This window comes from Pseudophryne corroboree, chromosome 5 (genome assembly GCF_028390025.1).
Source record: "Pseudophryne corroboree isolate aPseCor3 chromosome 5, aPseCor3.hap2, whole genome shotgun sequence".
NCBI lineage: Eukaryota > Metazoa > Chordata > Amphibia > Anura > Myobatrachidae > Pseudophryne > Pseudophryne corroboree.
Genome location: NC_086448.1, coordinates 404,147,763 through 404,164,290, shown reverse-complemented (window position 1 = coordinate 404,164,290; position 16,528 = coordinate 404,147,763). Strand labels below are relative to the sequence as shown.

The window sequence follows — 16,528 nt, the reverse complement described above, 5'->3', positions numbered from 1 at the left end:
AGGTCGGAGTAGCACTATCTCAAGTAGTTCTACGACAGCACGGGTGGATTCTAAATATTCCAAAATCGCAGCTGTCTCCGACGACACGTCTGCTGTCCCTAGGGATGATTCTGGACACAGTCCAGAAAAAGGTGTTTCTCCCGGAGGAGAAAGCCAGGGAGTTATCCGAGCTAGTCAGGAACCTCCAAAAACCAGGAAAAGTGTCAGTGCATCATTGCACAAGGGTCCTGGGAAAAATGGTGGCTTCTTACGAAGCGATTCCATTCGGCAGATTTCACGCAAGAACTTTTCAGTGGGATCTGCTGGACAAATGGTCCGGATCGCATCTTCAGATGCATCAGCGGATAACCCTGTCTCCAAGGACAAGGGTGTCTCTTCTGTGGTGGCTGCAGAGTGCTCATCTACTAAAGTGCCACAGTTATGCATTCAGGACTGGGTCCTGGTGACCACGGATTCCAGCTTGAAAGGCTGGGGAGCAGTCACACAGGAAAAAAAATTTCCAGGGAGTGTGATCAAGTCTGGGGACTTCTCTCCGCATAAATATACTGGAGCTAAGAGCAATTTACAATGCTCTAAGCTTAGCAAGACCTCTGCTTCAAGGTCAGCCGGTATTGATCCAGTGGGACAACATCACGGCAGTCGCCCACGTAAACAGACAGGGCGGCACAAGAAGCAGGAGGACAATGGCAGAAACTGCAAGGATTCTTCGCTGGGCGGAAAATCATGTGATAGCACTGTCAGCAGTTTTCATTCCGGGAGTGGACAACTGGGAAGCAGACTTCCTCAGCACGACCTCCACCCGGGAGAGTGGGGACTTCATCGAAAAGTTTTTTCCACATGATTGTGCACCGTTGGGAAAGACCAAAGGTGGACATGATGGCGTCCCGCCTGAACAAAAAAACTGGACAGGTATTGCGCCAGGTCAAGAGACCCTCAGGCAATAGCTGTGGACGTTCTGGTAACACCATGGGTGTACCAGTCGGTATATGTGTTCCCTCCTCTGCTTCTCATACCAAAGGTACTGAGAATTATAAGACGTAGAGGAGTAAGAACTATACTCGTGGCTCCGGATGGGCCAAGAAGGACTTGGTACCCGGAACTTCAAGATGCTCACAGAGGACTCAGGGCCTCTGCCGATAAGAAGGGACTTGCTTCAGCAAGTACCATGTCTGTTCCAAGACTTACCGCGGCCGCGTTTGACGGCATGGCGGTTGAACGCCGGATCCTAAGGGAAAAAGGCATTCCGGAAGAGGTCATTCCTACCCTGGTCAAAGCCAGGAAGGAGGTGACCGCACAACATTATCACCACATGTGGCGAAAATATGTTGCGTGGTGTGAGGCCAGGAAGGCCCCACGAAGAAATTTCAACTCGGTCGATTCCTGCATTTCCTGCAAACAGGAGTGTCTATGGGCCTCAAATTGGGGTCCATTAAGGTTCAAATTTCGGCCCTGTCGATTTTCTTCCAGAAAGAATTGGCTTCAGTTCCTGAAGTCCAGAAATTTGACAAGGGAGTACTGCATATACAACCCCCTTTTGTGCCTCCAGTGGCACTGTGGGATCTCAACGTAGTCCTGGGATTCCTCAAATCACGTTGGTTTAAACCGCTCAAATCTGTGGATTTGAAATATCTCACATGGAAAGTGACCATGATGTTGGCCCTGGCCTCGGCCAGGCGAGTGTCAGAATTGGCGGCTTTGTCTCACAAAAGCCCATATCTGATTGTCCATTCGGACAGGGCAGAGCTGCGGACTCGTCCCCAGTTTCTCCCTAAGGTGGTGTCAGCGTTTCATCTGAACCAGCTTATTGTGGTACCTGCGGCTACTAGAGACTTGGAGGACTCCAAGTTGCTAGATGTTGTCAGGGCCCTGAAAATATAGATTTCCAGGACGGCTGGAGTCAGGAAAACTGACTTGCTGTTATCCTGTATGCACCCAAAAAACTGGGTGCTCTTGCTTCTAAGCAGACGATTGCTAGTTGAATGTGTAGTACAATTCAGCTTGCACATTCTGTGGCAGGACTGCCACAGCCAAAATATATAAATGCCCATTCCACAAGGAAGGTGGGCTCATCTTGGGCGACTGCCCGAGGGGTCTCGGCTTTACAACTTTGCCGAGCTGCTACTTGGTCAGGGGCACACCCTGGCTGAGGAGGACCTGGAGTTCTCTCACTCGGTGCTGCAGAGTCATCCGCACTCTCCCGCCCGTTTGGGAGCTTTGGTATAATCCCCATGGTCCTGACGGAGTCCCCAGCATCCACTTAGGACGTCAGAGAAAATAAGATTTTACTTACCGATAAATCTATTTCTCGTAGTCCGTAGTGGATGCTGGGCGCCCATCCCAAGTGCGGATTGTCTGCAATACTTGTACATAGTTATTGTTACAAAAAAATCGGGTTGTTATTGTTGTGAGCCGTCTGTTCAGAGGCTCCTACGTTTGTCATACTGTTAACTGGGTTTAGATCACAAGTTATACGGTGTGATTGGTGTGGCTGGTATGAGTCTTACCCGGGATTCAATATCCTTCCTTATTGTGTACGCTCGTCCGGGCACAGTATCCTAACTGAGGCTTGGAGGAGGGTCATAGGGGGAGGAGCCAGTACACCACCTGATCCTAAAGCTTTAGTTTTGTGCCCTGTCTCCTGCGTAGCCGCTAATCCCCATGGTCCTGACGGAGTCCCCAGCATCCACTACGGACTACGAGAAATAGATTTATCGGTAAGTAAAATCTTATTTTTTCCCCCATCTGAAGAATTAAATGAAGTGTGTGAGGAAGCGTGGGCTTTCCCCGATAAAAAATTGGTAATCCCTAAAAAATTACTAATGGCGTTCCCTTTCCCGCCAGAGGATAGGGCACGTTGGGAAACACCTCCTAGGGTGGATAAAGCACTCACACGTTTGTCTAAAAAGGTGGCACTTCCGTCTCCGGATACGGCCGCCCTAAAGGAGCCTGCGGATAGAAAGCAGGAGGCGATCCTGAAGTCTGTATATACACACTCAGGCATTATACTTAGACCAGCTATTGCGTCAGCATGGATGTGCAGTGCTGCCGCTGCATGGTCAGATTCCCTGTCAGAAAAACCAGGAGTACCTCAGATTTGCTGTACAAAATTGCCATTACCAATTCCAGACGCTGCCGTTTGGACTGTCCACGGCACCGAGGGTGTTTACCAAGGTAATGGCGGAAATGATGATACTCCTTCGAAAAAAGGGAGTTTTAATTATCCCGTACTTGGACGATCTCCTAATAAAGGCGAGATCCAGGGAGCAGTTGTTGGTAGGAGTAGCACTATCTCAGGAGGTGCTACACCAGCACGGTTGGATTCTGAATATTCCAAAGTCACAGCTGGTTCCGACGACACGTCTACTGTTCCTGGGAATGATTTTGGACACAGTCCAGAAAAAAGTGTTTCTCCCGGAGGAGAAAGCCAAGGAGCTGTCATCTCTAGTCAGAGACCTCCTGAAACCAAAACAGGTGTCGGTGCATCACTGCACGCGAGTCCTGGGAAAGATGGTGGCTTCTTACGACGCAATTCCTTTCGGCAGGTTCCATGCCAGAATCTTTCAGTGGGACCTGTTGGACCAATGGTCCGGATCGCATCTTCAGATGCATCGGCTAATAACCCTGTCTCCAAGAACCAGGGTGTCTCTGCTGTGGTGGCTGCAGGGTGCTCATCTCCTAGAGGGCCGCAGATTCGGCATACAGGACTGGGTCCTGGTGACCACGGATGCCAGCCTTCGAGGCTGGGGGGCAGTCACACAGGGAAGAAACTTCCAAGGACTATGGTCGAGTCAGGAGACTTCCTTACACATAAATATTCTGGAACTAAGGGCCATTTACACTGCCCTAAGTCAGGCAAAACCCCTGCTTCTACACCAGCCGGTACTGATCCAGTCAGACAACATCACGGCGGTCGCCCATGTAAACCGACAGGGCGGCACAAGAAGCAGGACGGCAATGGCAGAAGCCACAAGGATTCTCCGATGGGCGGAAAATCACGTGCTAGCACTGTCAGCAGTGTTCATTCCGGGAGTGGACAACTGGGAAGCAGACTTCCTCAGCAGGCACGACCTCCACCCGGGAGAGTGGGGACTTCATCCAGAAGTCTTCACACTGATTGTAAATCGTTGGGAACTGCCACAGGTGGACATGATGGCGTCCCGCCTAAACAAAAAACTGGAGAGATATTGCGCCAGGTCAAGGGACCCTCAGGCGATAGTGGTGGACGCTCTAGTGACACCGTGGGTGTACCAGTCAGTTTATGTGTTCCCTCCTCTGCCTCTCATACCAAAGGTATTGAGAATAATAAGAAAACGAGGAGTAAGGACAATACTCGTGGTTCCGGATTGGCCAAGAAGAGCTTGGTACCCGGAAGTTCAAGAGATGATCTCAGAGGTCCCATGGCCTCTGCCGCTCAGACAGGACCTGCTGCAGCAGGGGCCCTGTCTGTTCCAAGACTTAACGCGGCTGCGTTTGACGGCATGGCGGTTGAACGCCGGATCCTAAAGGAAAAGGGCATTCCGGAGGATGTCATTCCTACGCTGATTAAAGCCAGGAAAGATGTAACGGTAAAACATTATCACCGCATATGGCGGAAATATGTTGCTTGGTGTGAGGCCAATAAGGCCCCAACAGAGGAATTTCAGCTGGGTCGATTTCTGCACTTCCTGCAGGCAGGAGTGACTATGGGCCTAAAATTAGGCTCCATTAAGGTACAGATATCGGCTCTGTCGATTTTCTTCCAAAAAGAACTAGCTTCACTACCTGAAGTTCAGACATTTGTAAAAGGAGTGCTGCATATTCAGCCCCCCTTTGTGCCTCCAGTGGCACCCTGGGATCTCAACGTGGTGTTGAATTTCCTAAAATCACATTGGTTTGAGTCACTAAAGACCGTGGATCTAAAATATCTCACGTGGAAAGTGGTCATGTTATTGGCCTTGGCTTCGGCCAGGCGTGTATCAGAATTGGCGGCTTTGTCATTTAAAAGTCCTTATCTGATTTTCCATATGGATAGGGCAGAATTGAGTACTCGGCCCCAGTTTCTCCCTAAGGTGGTATCTGCTTTTCACTTGAATCAACCTATTGTAGTGCCTGCGGCTACTAGCGACTTGGAGGATTCCAAGTTACTGGACGTAGTCAGGGCCTTGAAAATTTATGTTTCCAGGACGGCTGGAGTCAGAGGATGCAGTCTGTCAGTGAGGAATAAGGGGGAGGAGTCCTGACGCGTTTCGTCATGTGACCCGTGACTTTTTCAAAGAACTCCAATATCACCCAATATCTTTATTTCACATTCAGCAATTGTGTTTCATTTAATCTGCAACAGTGCTACACGACAGCTTTGGTAACATTATTGCAACAGTTGTTACAATTGCTCTGCTGCTAGTCACTTAGTTGGCATTTTTGTTCAAACTGCCTGTTGAAACATATACGTAACTGATGTGAGTTTCAAAATATAACATATGTGGTAATTCAGTGAGGATAGGGCTTTTATGTTTAATATATATCTTGTGTATAGTGTATTTTATACTGGATCATAATAAATATTTATTTATAATTTTTGACCCTTTGGTTGTGAATTGATCCAGGATTACAGTGTCAGAAAGTGTTGAGCGCTTCTATTTTCTCCCATTTTTCTCTCCAGCTTTCCAGCACAGGAGTAACACACAACTCCTTATAGAGGCGCACGCACATTTGACACTGGTAATCCCATGTTTAAGACATTAGTTCTGTTTAAATTCATTTAAGATAATTGATAGACATAGGCGCAGCAAAAAATCTCCCTTTCCCTTCCCCAGCATTCAAATACTTTAGCCCTCAGTGCTTTCGAGGCCGTGCTAGAGGAACAACCACACACAGATGTGGTTTTCAACAAACCACTAACCGTCGTCAGGACACTAAGACCACCGACAAGCCAGTGGCATGATGGGCTCCCAGCCCATCTCAGATCTTCGGTTGTGGGAGCACGCCTCCAGACAGAGCAGGCCCTAACCAATATGATGCCCTAGGCAATATTTTGGCTGGTGCCCCCCTAGCACCGCCGCTAGTTCTGCAGGAGATGCCTGGCATGAGTCAGCTGGCAGCTCTGCTAACATCGGGCGCCTTTTGTTTATGAAAATGCATCGTATTTGCATTACTATGTGGCTAGGACCAACAAGCAGCTTCTGCTGATTAAAATGATATGCAGCATGCCTATATTCTGTGTGCGACTGCGGCTATATCTGCATATGAAATGCTACATTACAGTGATTTCCAGGACCACAGTACAATGTAGCATTTCGGATGCAGATAAAGCCGCAGTCACACACAGAATATAGGCATGCCGCATATCATTTTAATCAGCAGAAGCTGCTGGTGCCCCATAGCATACCAAATGCCCTAGGCATTTGCCTAGTTTGCCTATGCCTAAGGCCGGCTCTGCCTCCAGACGTTTCATTTGGCGTGATTTCGATTGTCCACAGATGGGTGGATCCACAATTAGTGTTAAAAGGTTACAAAATAGAGTTCGATTGTCTTCCACCAAAGTGCTTTTTCAAGACAGGTCTGCCTGTGTCAGGAGACAAAAAGGCAGTTATACAGACCACGATTCAGTCTCTGGTAGATTCAGCAGTTTTGATTCCAGTTCCATTTCACCAACAGGGTCAAGGTTATTATTCCAGTCTTTTTGTAGTACCAAAGCCGGATGGCTCTGTCATACTAATATTGAACCTAAAGGGGCTCAATCAGTACGTCACTTACTACAGATTCAAGATGGAATCCCTGCGGTCAGTAATTGCAGGTTTAGAGCCACAGGAATTCATGATTGCGCTGGATCTCAAGGATGCGTTCTTGCACATTCCAATTTGGCCACCGCATCAGATGTACTTAAGGTTTGCAGTACAACAAAACCATTATCAAGTTCAGTCCCTACCGTTTGGCCTCTCGTCAGCGCCTCGGGTATTTACAGCAGTGATATCTGTGATGATAGCTCATCTCGGATCCCTGGGAGTGATAATAGTTCCGTACTTGAGACGAAGCTTTGATGAGCAGATCGTCTATCAGATACTCCTTCAACATGCCTTACTAACGTACAATGGCGGTCATTCCGAGCCGTTCGCACGCAGCGGTTTGTCGCTGCGGTGCAAACCGGTCCGGAATGCGCATGCGCGGCGTCCGCACTGCGCGTGCGCGATGTTGCCTGGCGACAGGGTCACCGGGTTACGTCCAGGTGAATGAAGAAAGTGGTCGCAGAGCCGACCGCAAGAAGATTGACATAAATAAGGCGTACCTTGGTGTCGCCGGACCGTTTTTGGGTAGTGGAGAAGCAAACGCAAGCATGTCCAGCAGAACGGAGGGCGGATGTTTGACGTCAAAGCCGGCCCCAGCATCGCAGAGATCGTCGCACAGGGTAAGTATGTCCAGGCCTAGTCTTCTTTTACTTGAATTTTTTTTAGCTTAGCAGGGCTGCACAAGCGATCGCAGCCCTGCTAAGCTAAAATACACTCCCCTATAGGCGTGGACTAGTTGATCGCAGCAGCAACAAAAAGTTGCTGGCTGCGATCAACTCGGAATGACCACCAATGTTGTACTAGTTCAGCACGGTTGGATTGTCAACTTCAAGAAATCAAGCCTGATTCTCAAAGACTCCAATTCCTAGGAATGATTCTCGATACAGTTGATCAACGAATTTACCTGCCAGAACAGAAGGCACAAAGTATTAGTTATCTGGTACAGTTAGTGCTCAAACCACGGACAGTCTCTGTGCATTTGTGCATTCGACGGTTAGGAAAGATGGTGGAGTCTTTTGAAGCGCTCCAGTTCATAAGATTTCACTCGCGTCCTTTTCAACTGGATGTTCTCACACAGTGGTCAGGCTCACATCTACAAATTCATCAGATGGTGTGGTTGTCTCCAATGGACAGAGTATTACTACTCTGGTGGCTCCAAGTACACAATCTCACCACAGGAAAAAGGTTCGGCGACTGGAATTGGATAATTCTAACGACGGACGCGAGTCTCTGAGGTTTGGGAGCAGTGGTCCAAAATTGTCAGCTTCAAGGTCTCTGGTCAGACCAAGAAAGATTAATGTCAATAAATGTCCTGGAACTCAGGTCAATTTACAACGCGCTGCGACAAGGAGTGCACATGCTCTGGTCTCAGACTGTCCAGATTCAGTCAGACAACGTGACGGCAGTCTCATACATCAACAAACAAGGAGTAACTCGAAGTCGCATTGCCATGCGGGAAGTTGCTTGAATCCTCAATTGGGCTGAGCATCACCAGGTGATATTGTCGCCAGTGTTCATTCCAGGAATGGACAACTGGGAGGCAGATTATCTCACTCATCAGGATTTTCATCCAGGAGAATGGGCATTAAATCCAGAAGTGTTCCAGATGTTGGTCCAGCGGTGGGGTTACCCACAGGTGGATCTAATGGCATCTCGCCAAAATCATCAAGCACCCCAGTATGTGTCCAAAACAAGAGATCCAAAGGCAGTGGCAGTGGATGCTCTCACAATCGCGTGACCATACAGCCTTGTGTATCTGTTTCCACCATTTCCACTGCTTCCTCGGTTGCTAAAGCGGATCAAAAGCATCCACGACAGTCATACTAGTGGCACCTCATTGGCCTCGGAGAGCGTGGTTCTCGGATCTCTGCGGTCTACTCGTAGACGATCCTTGGCCGCTCCCGCTACATTTGGACCTGCTGTAACAGGGTCTGTTCCTTTACCCCGATTGAGTGCGGCTGCGTTTGACGGGGTGGCTGTTGAAACCGCCCTCTTAAGACGAGAGGGCATTCCAGAATCTGTTATACCAACGATGTTATGTGCTAGAAAGCCAGTTATGGCAGTTCATTATCACAGGATGTGGCGAGCTTATAGGGTGGTGTGAAGCTCTGAAATTTTCCGACCTCATCTTTCAAGTTATCCCGTCTTTTGCTATTTTTACAGACTGGGTTAGATGGAGGACTATATTTATCTATACAATTTACTTTCAAAGGCGTTTGACCCTTTTGCCAATAGTACACACTTTTCTCTTACGTCCTAGAGGATGCTGGGGACTCCGTAAGGACCATGGGGTATAGACGGGCTCCGCAGGAGACATGGGCACTCTAAAGACTTTAAAATGGGTGTGCACTGGCTCCTCCCTCTATGCCCCTCCTCCAGACCTCAGTTAGAGCCTGTGCCCAGAGGAGACTGGGTGCACTGCAGGGAGCTGTCCTGAGTTTCTCTGAAAAAAGACTTTTGTTAGGTTTTTTATTTTCAGGAGTGCTGCTGGCAACAGGCTCCCTGCATCGTGGGACTGAGGAGAGAGAAGCACACCTACTTAGGCTACTGGACACCATTAACTCCAGAGGGTCGTAACGCAGGTCTCACACTCGCCGTTCGTGACGGAGCCGCGCCGCCGTCCTCCTCACAGAGCCGGAAGATAGAAGCCGGGTGAGTATAAGAAGAAAGAAGACTTCAAAGGCGGCAGAAGACTTCAGATCTTCACTGAGGTAACGTGCAGCGGTAACACTGCGCCGTTGTTCCCACACATACACACACACACAGCGGGCACTGTAAGGGCGCAGGGGGCGCACCCTGGGCAGCAATATTAACCTCAAAGGACACTGGCATATAGATTAGATACTGCGGAGGCGGTATATAAAAAAAAAAAAACACAATAAATAATTTGAGCAGGACCGAAGCCCGCCGCTGAGGGGGCGGAGCTTGATCCTCCAGCACTAACCAGCGCCATTTTCTCCACAGAACACTGCAGAGAAGCTGGCTCCCCGGACTCTCCCCTGCTGAACACGGTTACAGAGGGCAAAAAAGAGGGGGGGGGGGGGCACATTTAATTGGCGCAGTGAGTGTAATTATATATATTTATGTAAAAGTGCTGTACTAACTGAGATTTTATTCCAGTGTCCGGTGGCGCTGGGTGTGTGCTAGCATACACTCTCTCTCTGTCTCTCCAAAGGGCCTTATTGTGGGACTGTCTCCATATAGATAATATCCCTGAGTGTGTGGGGGTGTCGGTACGTGTGTGTCGGCATGTCTGAAGCGGAAGGCTCATCTAAGGAGGAGGTGGAGCAGATGATTGTGGTGTCTCCGTCTGCAACGCTGACACCTGATTGGTTGGATATGTGGACTGTTTTAAATGCAAATGTGTCTTTATTACATAAGAGATTGGACAAAGCAGAGTCCAGGGATAAAACAGGGAGTCAATCCATGGCTTTACTGTGTCACAGGGCCCTTCAGGGTCTCAGAAACGTCTGCTGTCCCAAGTAGCAGACACTGATACCGACACGGATTCTGACTCAAGTGTCGACTACGATGATGAGAGGTTACACCCAAGGGTGGCCAAAAGTATTCATTATATGATTATTGCAATAAAAGATATTTTACAGATCACAAATGACCCCTCTGTCCCTGACACGAGGGTATGCATGTTTAAGGAAAAGAAACCTGAGGTAACCTTTCCCCCATCTCATGAGCTGAATGAGTTATTTGAAAAGGCTTGGGAAACTCCAGACAAGAAACTGCAGATTCCCAAGAGAATTCTTATGGCGTATCCTTTCCCGGCACAGGACAGGTTACGGTGGGAATCCTCACCCAAGGTGGACAAGGCTTTAACGCGCTTGTCCAAAAAGGTGGCGCTACCGTCTCCAGACACGGCAGCCCTCAAGGATCCTGGTGATTGCAGACAGGAGACTACCTTAAAATCAATTTAGACACATACGGGTGCCTTGCTCAGACCGGCAATAGCGTCGGCTTGGGTGTGTAGCGCTGTAGCAGCTTGGGCAGATACCTTGTCAGCTGACATTGATACCCTAGATAGGGATACCATTTTATTGACCTTAGGTCACATTAAAGACGCAGTCTTATATATGAGAGACGCTCTGAGAGACGTTGGGCTGCTAGGTTCGACAGTCAACGCCATGGCGGTTTCTGCTAGGCGAGCCCTGTGGACCCGCCAATGGACAGGTGATGCCGACTCAAAGAGGCATATGGAAGTTTTGCCTTAAAAGGGTGAGGTTTTATTTGAGGAAGGTCTCGCGGACCTTGTTTCCACAACTACCGCGGGTAAATCTACTTTTTTACCTTATGTTCCCCCACAGCAAAAGAAAACACCATCAATATCAGATGCAGTCCTTTCGGTCGCGTAAGTCTAGAAGAGGTCAGGGCTCTTCCTTCCTCGCCAGATGTAAGGGTAGAGGGAAAAGAATGCCTTTCTACGGCTAGTTCCCAGGAGCAGAAGTCCTCCCCGGCTTCTACTAAATCCACTGCATGACGCTGGGTCTCCACTGGGGAAGTCCGCGCCGGTGGGGGCACGTCTTCGACTCTTCAGCCACGTCTGGGTTCAGTCAGATGAGGATCCTTGGGCAATGGAAATTGTATCCCAAGGCTACAAGCTCAAATTCGAAGACGTGCCTCCTCGACGGTTATTCAACTCGGCTTTACCAGCTTCTTCCCCAGAAAGAGAGAGAGTTTCAGCTGCAATTCAAAAACTGTGTCAACAACAAGTGGTTGTCGAGGGTCCCCTAGTTCAACAGGGGAAGGGGTACTATTCAACCCTATTTTTGGTCCCGAAATCGGATGGGTCGGTCAGACCCATTCTAAATTTAATAAACCTATACTTGAAAAAGTTCAAATTCAAGATGGAATCGCTCCGGGCAGTTATCTCCAGCCTGGAAGGGGGGGATTTTATGGTGTCACTAGACATAAAGGATGCATACCTTCATGTCCCCATATATCACCCTCATCAGGCGTACCTGAGATTCGCTGTACAGGACTGTCATTACCAGTTTCAGACGTTGCCGTTTGGGCTTTCCACAGCCCCGAGGATTTTTACCAAAGTAATGGCGGAAATGATGGTGCTCCTGCGCAGACAGGGAGTCACAAATATCCCGTACTTGGACGATCTTCTAATAAAAGCGATCAATTGTAGAAAAGCGTGTCGCTCTCCCTGAGAGTGCTGCAGCAGCATGGCTGGATTCTAAATCTACCAAAGTCACAGTTGATTCAAACGACTCTGCTATCTTTCTTAGGCATGATGCTGGACACGGAACTAAAGAGGGTTTTTCTCCCAATGGAAAAAGCTCAGGAACTCCAGAACATGGTCAGAGACCTGTTAAAACTGAAAAGTGTGTCAGTCCATCAATGTACTCGAGTACTGGGAAATATGGTGGCAACCTACGAGGCCATCCCCTTCGGCAGGTTCCATGAGAGGACGTTTCAGTGGGACATTCTGGACAACTGGTCGGGTTCCCATCTACAAATACATCGAAAAATAAGCCTGTCCCCCATGGCCAGGGTGTCTCTCCTGTGGTGGCTGCAGAGTGCTCACCTTCTCAAGGGTCGCAAGTTCGGCATTCAGGACTGGGTCCTGGTGACCACGGATGCAAGCCTCCGAGGGTAGGGGGCAGTCACACAGGGAAGAAATTTCGAAGGGCTGTGGTTAAGGCAGGAGACTTGCCTTCACATCAATATCCTGGAACTAAGGGCCATATACAACGCCCTAAGTCAAGCGGAGACCCTGCTTCGCGACCAACCGGTTCTGATTCAATCAGACAATAACACCGCAGTGGCTCATGTAAACTGCCAAGGCGGCACAAGGAGCAGGGTGGCAATGGTAGAAGCCACTAGAATTCTTCGTTGGGCGGAGAATCACGTAAGCGCACTGTCAGCAGTGTTCATTCTGGGAGTGGACAACTGGGAAGCAGACTTCCCCAGCAGGCACAACCTCCACCCGGGAGAGTGGGGACTTCATCAAGAAGTCTTCGCGCAGATTGTAGGACGGTGTGAACTGCCACAGGTGGACATGATGGCATCCCGCCTCAACAAAAAGCTACAGAGGTATTGCGCCAGGTCAAGAGACTCTCAGGCGATAGCTGGTGACACCGTGGATGTTCCAGTCGGTTTGTGTTTCCTCCTCTTCCTCTCTTATAAGGAAAAGAGGAGTGAGAACAATACTCATTGTTCCGGATTGGCCCAGAAGGACTTGGTATCCAGAGCTGCATGAAATGCTCACAGAGGACCCATGGCCTCTGCCTCTAGGACAGGATCTGTTGCAGCAGGGACCTTGTATGTTCCAAGACTTACCGCAGCTGCGTTTGACGGCATGGCGGTTGGACGCCGGATCCTAGTAGAAAAGAGGGATTCCGGATGAGGTTATTCCTACGCTGATAAGGGCTAGGAAGGACGTGACTGCTAAACATTATCACCGTATACGGCGAAAATATGTTGCTGGGTGTGAGGCCAGGAATGCCTCTACAGAGGAATTCCAGCTGGGCCGTTTCCTTCACTTCCTACAGTCGGGAGTGACTTTGGGCCTAGAATTGGGGTCCATTAAGGTCCAGATTTCGTCCCTATCCATTTTCTTTCAAAAAATAAATAAATAAATAGCTTTTCTACCTCAGCCCCTTTTTTGTGCCACCAGTGGCACCTTGGGATCTTAACGTGGTGTTGAGTTTCCTGAAATCTCACTGGTTTGAGCCGGTTAAGACCGTGGAGTTAAAATATCTCACGTGGAAAGTGGTCATGCTATTGGCCTTAGCTTCGGCTAGGCGTGTGTCAGAATTGGCGGCTTTGTCATGTAAAAGCCCCTATCTGGTTTTCCATATGGACAGGACAGAATTACGGACTCGTCCGCAATTTCTGCCAAAGGTGGTGTCATCTTTTCATGTGAACCAACCTATTGTGGTGCCTGCGGCTACTCGTGACTTGGAGGATTCCAAGTTACTAGATGTAGTCAGGGCTTTGAAGATTTATATAGCCAGATCGGCTGGAGTCAGGAAACCTGACTCGATGTTTATCCTGTATGCATCCAACAAGCTGGGTGCTCCTGCTTCAAAGCAAACTATTGCTCGCTGGATCTGTAACACGATTCAGCAGGCTCATTCTGCGTCTGGCTTGCCGCCTCCAAAATCAGTAAAAGCCCATTCCACAAGGAAGGGGGCTCTTCTTGGGCTGCTGCCCGAGGGGTCTCGCCATTACAGCTTTGCCGAGCAGCTACTTGGTCGGGTTCAAACACTTTTGCAAAGTTCTACAAGTTTGATACCCTGGCTGAGGAGGACCTTGTGTTTACTCATTCGGTGCTGCAGAGTCATCCGCACTCTTCCGCCCGTTTGGGAGCTTTGGTATAATCCCCATGGTCCTTACGGAGTCCCCAGCATCCTCTAGGATGTTAGAGAAAATAAGATTTTACTCACCGGTAAATCTATTTCTTGTAGTCCGTAGTGGATGCTGGGCGCCCGTCCCAAGTGCGGACTTCTTCTGCAATACTTGTATATAGTTATTGCTTAAATAAGGGTTATGTTATGGTTGCATCAGGTTTGTCTGATGTTCTGTTGACTGTGTATGTTATCACAAGTTATACGGTGTGGCTGGTATGAGTCTTACCCTGGATTCCAAAATCCTTTCCTTGTAATGTCAGCTCTTCCTGGCACAGTTTCCTTAACTGAGGTCTGGAGGAGGGACATAGAGGGAGGAGCCAGTGCACACCAGTAGTACTAAATCTTTCTTAGAGTGGCCAGTCTCCTGCGGAGCCCGTCTATCCCCATGGTCCTTACGGAGTCCCCAGCATCCACTACGGACTACGAGAAATAGATTTACCGGTGAGTAAAATCTTATTTTCACTTCAATCAACCAATTGTAGTTCCGGTATTATCAGAGAGTGCAGGAACTCCATCTACTTTGTATGTGGTACGCGCACTACGCATTTATGTAGCCCGAACATCAACAGTACGCAAAACAGATACATTGTTTGTTCTCTATGATGCACTCAAGATGGGTTGGCCAGCTTTCAAGCAGACCATGTCCAGATGGATTTAGCTGACCATACGTCAGGCTTACCTTCATGCTATGCTACAACAGCCTACATCAGTTTCAGCTCATTCCACACGTTCTGTGGGAACTTCATGGGCAGCAGGTCGTGGAGCTTCTACGACGCAACTTTGCCGTGCGGCTACATGGTCATCAGTGCACACGTTTGTGCGCTTTTACAAGTTTGATACGTTTGCGGCATCCGCATCTAGCTTTGCCCATTTAGTGTTACAGGTGCCAAACAGCTCTCCCGCCCAAGGGAGAAACTTTGGTACGTCCCAAGAGTACTCCAGTGAGCCCTAGTGGATGAAAAAGAAAATAGGATTTTGGTACTTACCAGATACCAGGTACTTACCTTTTCTTTGAATCCATAGGGAGCACTGGACGCCCACCCAGAGCAGTTTGTGGTAAATTCACTAGAGCTTATGGTAACACATTCTCACCAATCTGTTCAAATGTTACGGTGATATCTATTATTATGCCAACTGTTTAGTTGTCTGTTACGTGTCAGCTTCATTGTTGTCCGTTATGTTATAATGTTATATGTAATTCTGTATTGTTCATTCTCTCTATCGCTCCTGTTCGGCTCAGTAAAAAAAACACTGGGGTACCTTGGAAGTATGGAGGGAGTGGGGAGTTGCTAATTTAAATATTTAAATATTGGTAAAAAGGTTTTCACAGGTGCGCCTGATGTGTGAAGTATGTGCAAAATTTGATTTTGATGCCTTAAACAATAAACAGTTTGATAACTTGACCTTAATAAAATAAATTGCAATATACAGTATTGGAATGAATACTGTATATTGCAATTTATTTTATTAAGGTCAAGTTATCAAACTGTTTATTGTTTAAGGCATCAAAATCAAATTTTGCACATACTTCACACATCAGGCGCACCTGTGAAAACCTTTTTACCAATATTACCCAAGTGAAGTACTTTTGGAGGTGCTTCATCCATAGGTTGCAGCCCAAACAAATTATCCAGAGACACGAGCGCCATTCACCCTTCGTCTAAATATTTAAATATGCCTATCCCTGCTAATGCCCTGTCCATATCCCAAGAATACTCCAGTGCCCCCTGTGGCTTCAAAGAAAAGGATTTATCTGGTAAGTGCCAAAATCCTACTTCTCTTACGTCCTAGAGGATGCTGGGTACTCTGTAAGGACCATGGGGTATAGACGGGCTCCGCAGGAGATAGGGCACCTCAAAAGAACTTTGACTATGGGTGTGCACTGGCTCCTCCCTCTATGCCCCTCCTCCAGACCTCAGTTAGATTCTGTGCCCAGAGGAGAAAGGGTGCACTGCAGAGAGCTCTCCAGAGTTTTCTGTTTTAAAAGAATTTTGTTAGGTTTTTTATTTTCAGGGAGTCCTGTTGGCAACAGGCTCCCTGCATCGTGGGACTGAGGAGAGAGAAGCAGGGCTGGCTTTACGGTTGGGCTCTGTTTCTAGGCTACTGGACACCATTAGCTCCAGAGGGTGTCGGAACACAGGTCTCACCTGGGGTTCGTCCCGGAGCCGCGCCTCCGCCGTCCTCACAGAGGCCGAAGATAGAAACCGGGTGAGTATGAGAAGGCAGAAGACATCAGGCGGCAGAAGACATCAGATCTTCAGGAGGTCAGGCGCGCAGCGATAAGCTGTGCGCCATTGCTCCCACTATACACACACAGAGCAGCACTAAAGGGTGCAGGGCGCTGGGGGGGGGGCGCCCTGGGCAGCAATATTCCTCACTTCTGAGCATGTTAAG

General features: G+C 48.5%; 1 protein-coding gene across 2 annotated transcripts in view; it reads left to right on the top strand.

Annotated features, from left to right (window-relative positions):
* ZNF830 (zinc finger protein 830) overlaps positions 1 to 16,528 on the top strand; it is a 545,853-nt gene that overhangs the window by 427,136 nt on the left and 102,189 nt on the right. The gene's annotated exons all lie outside the window — the stretch shown is intronic.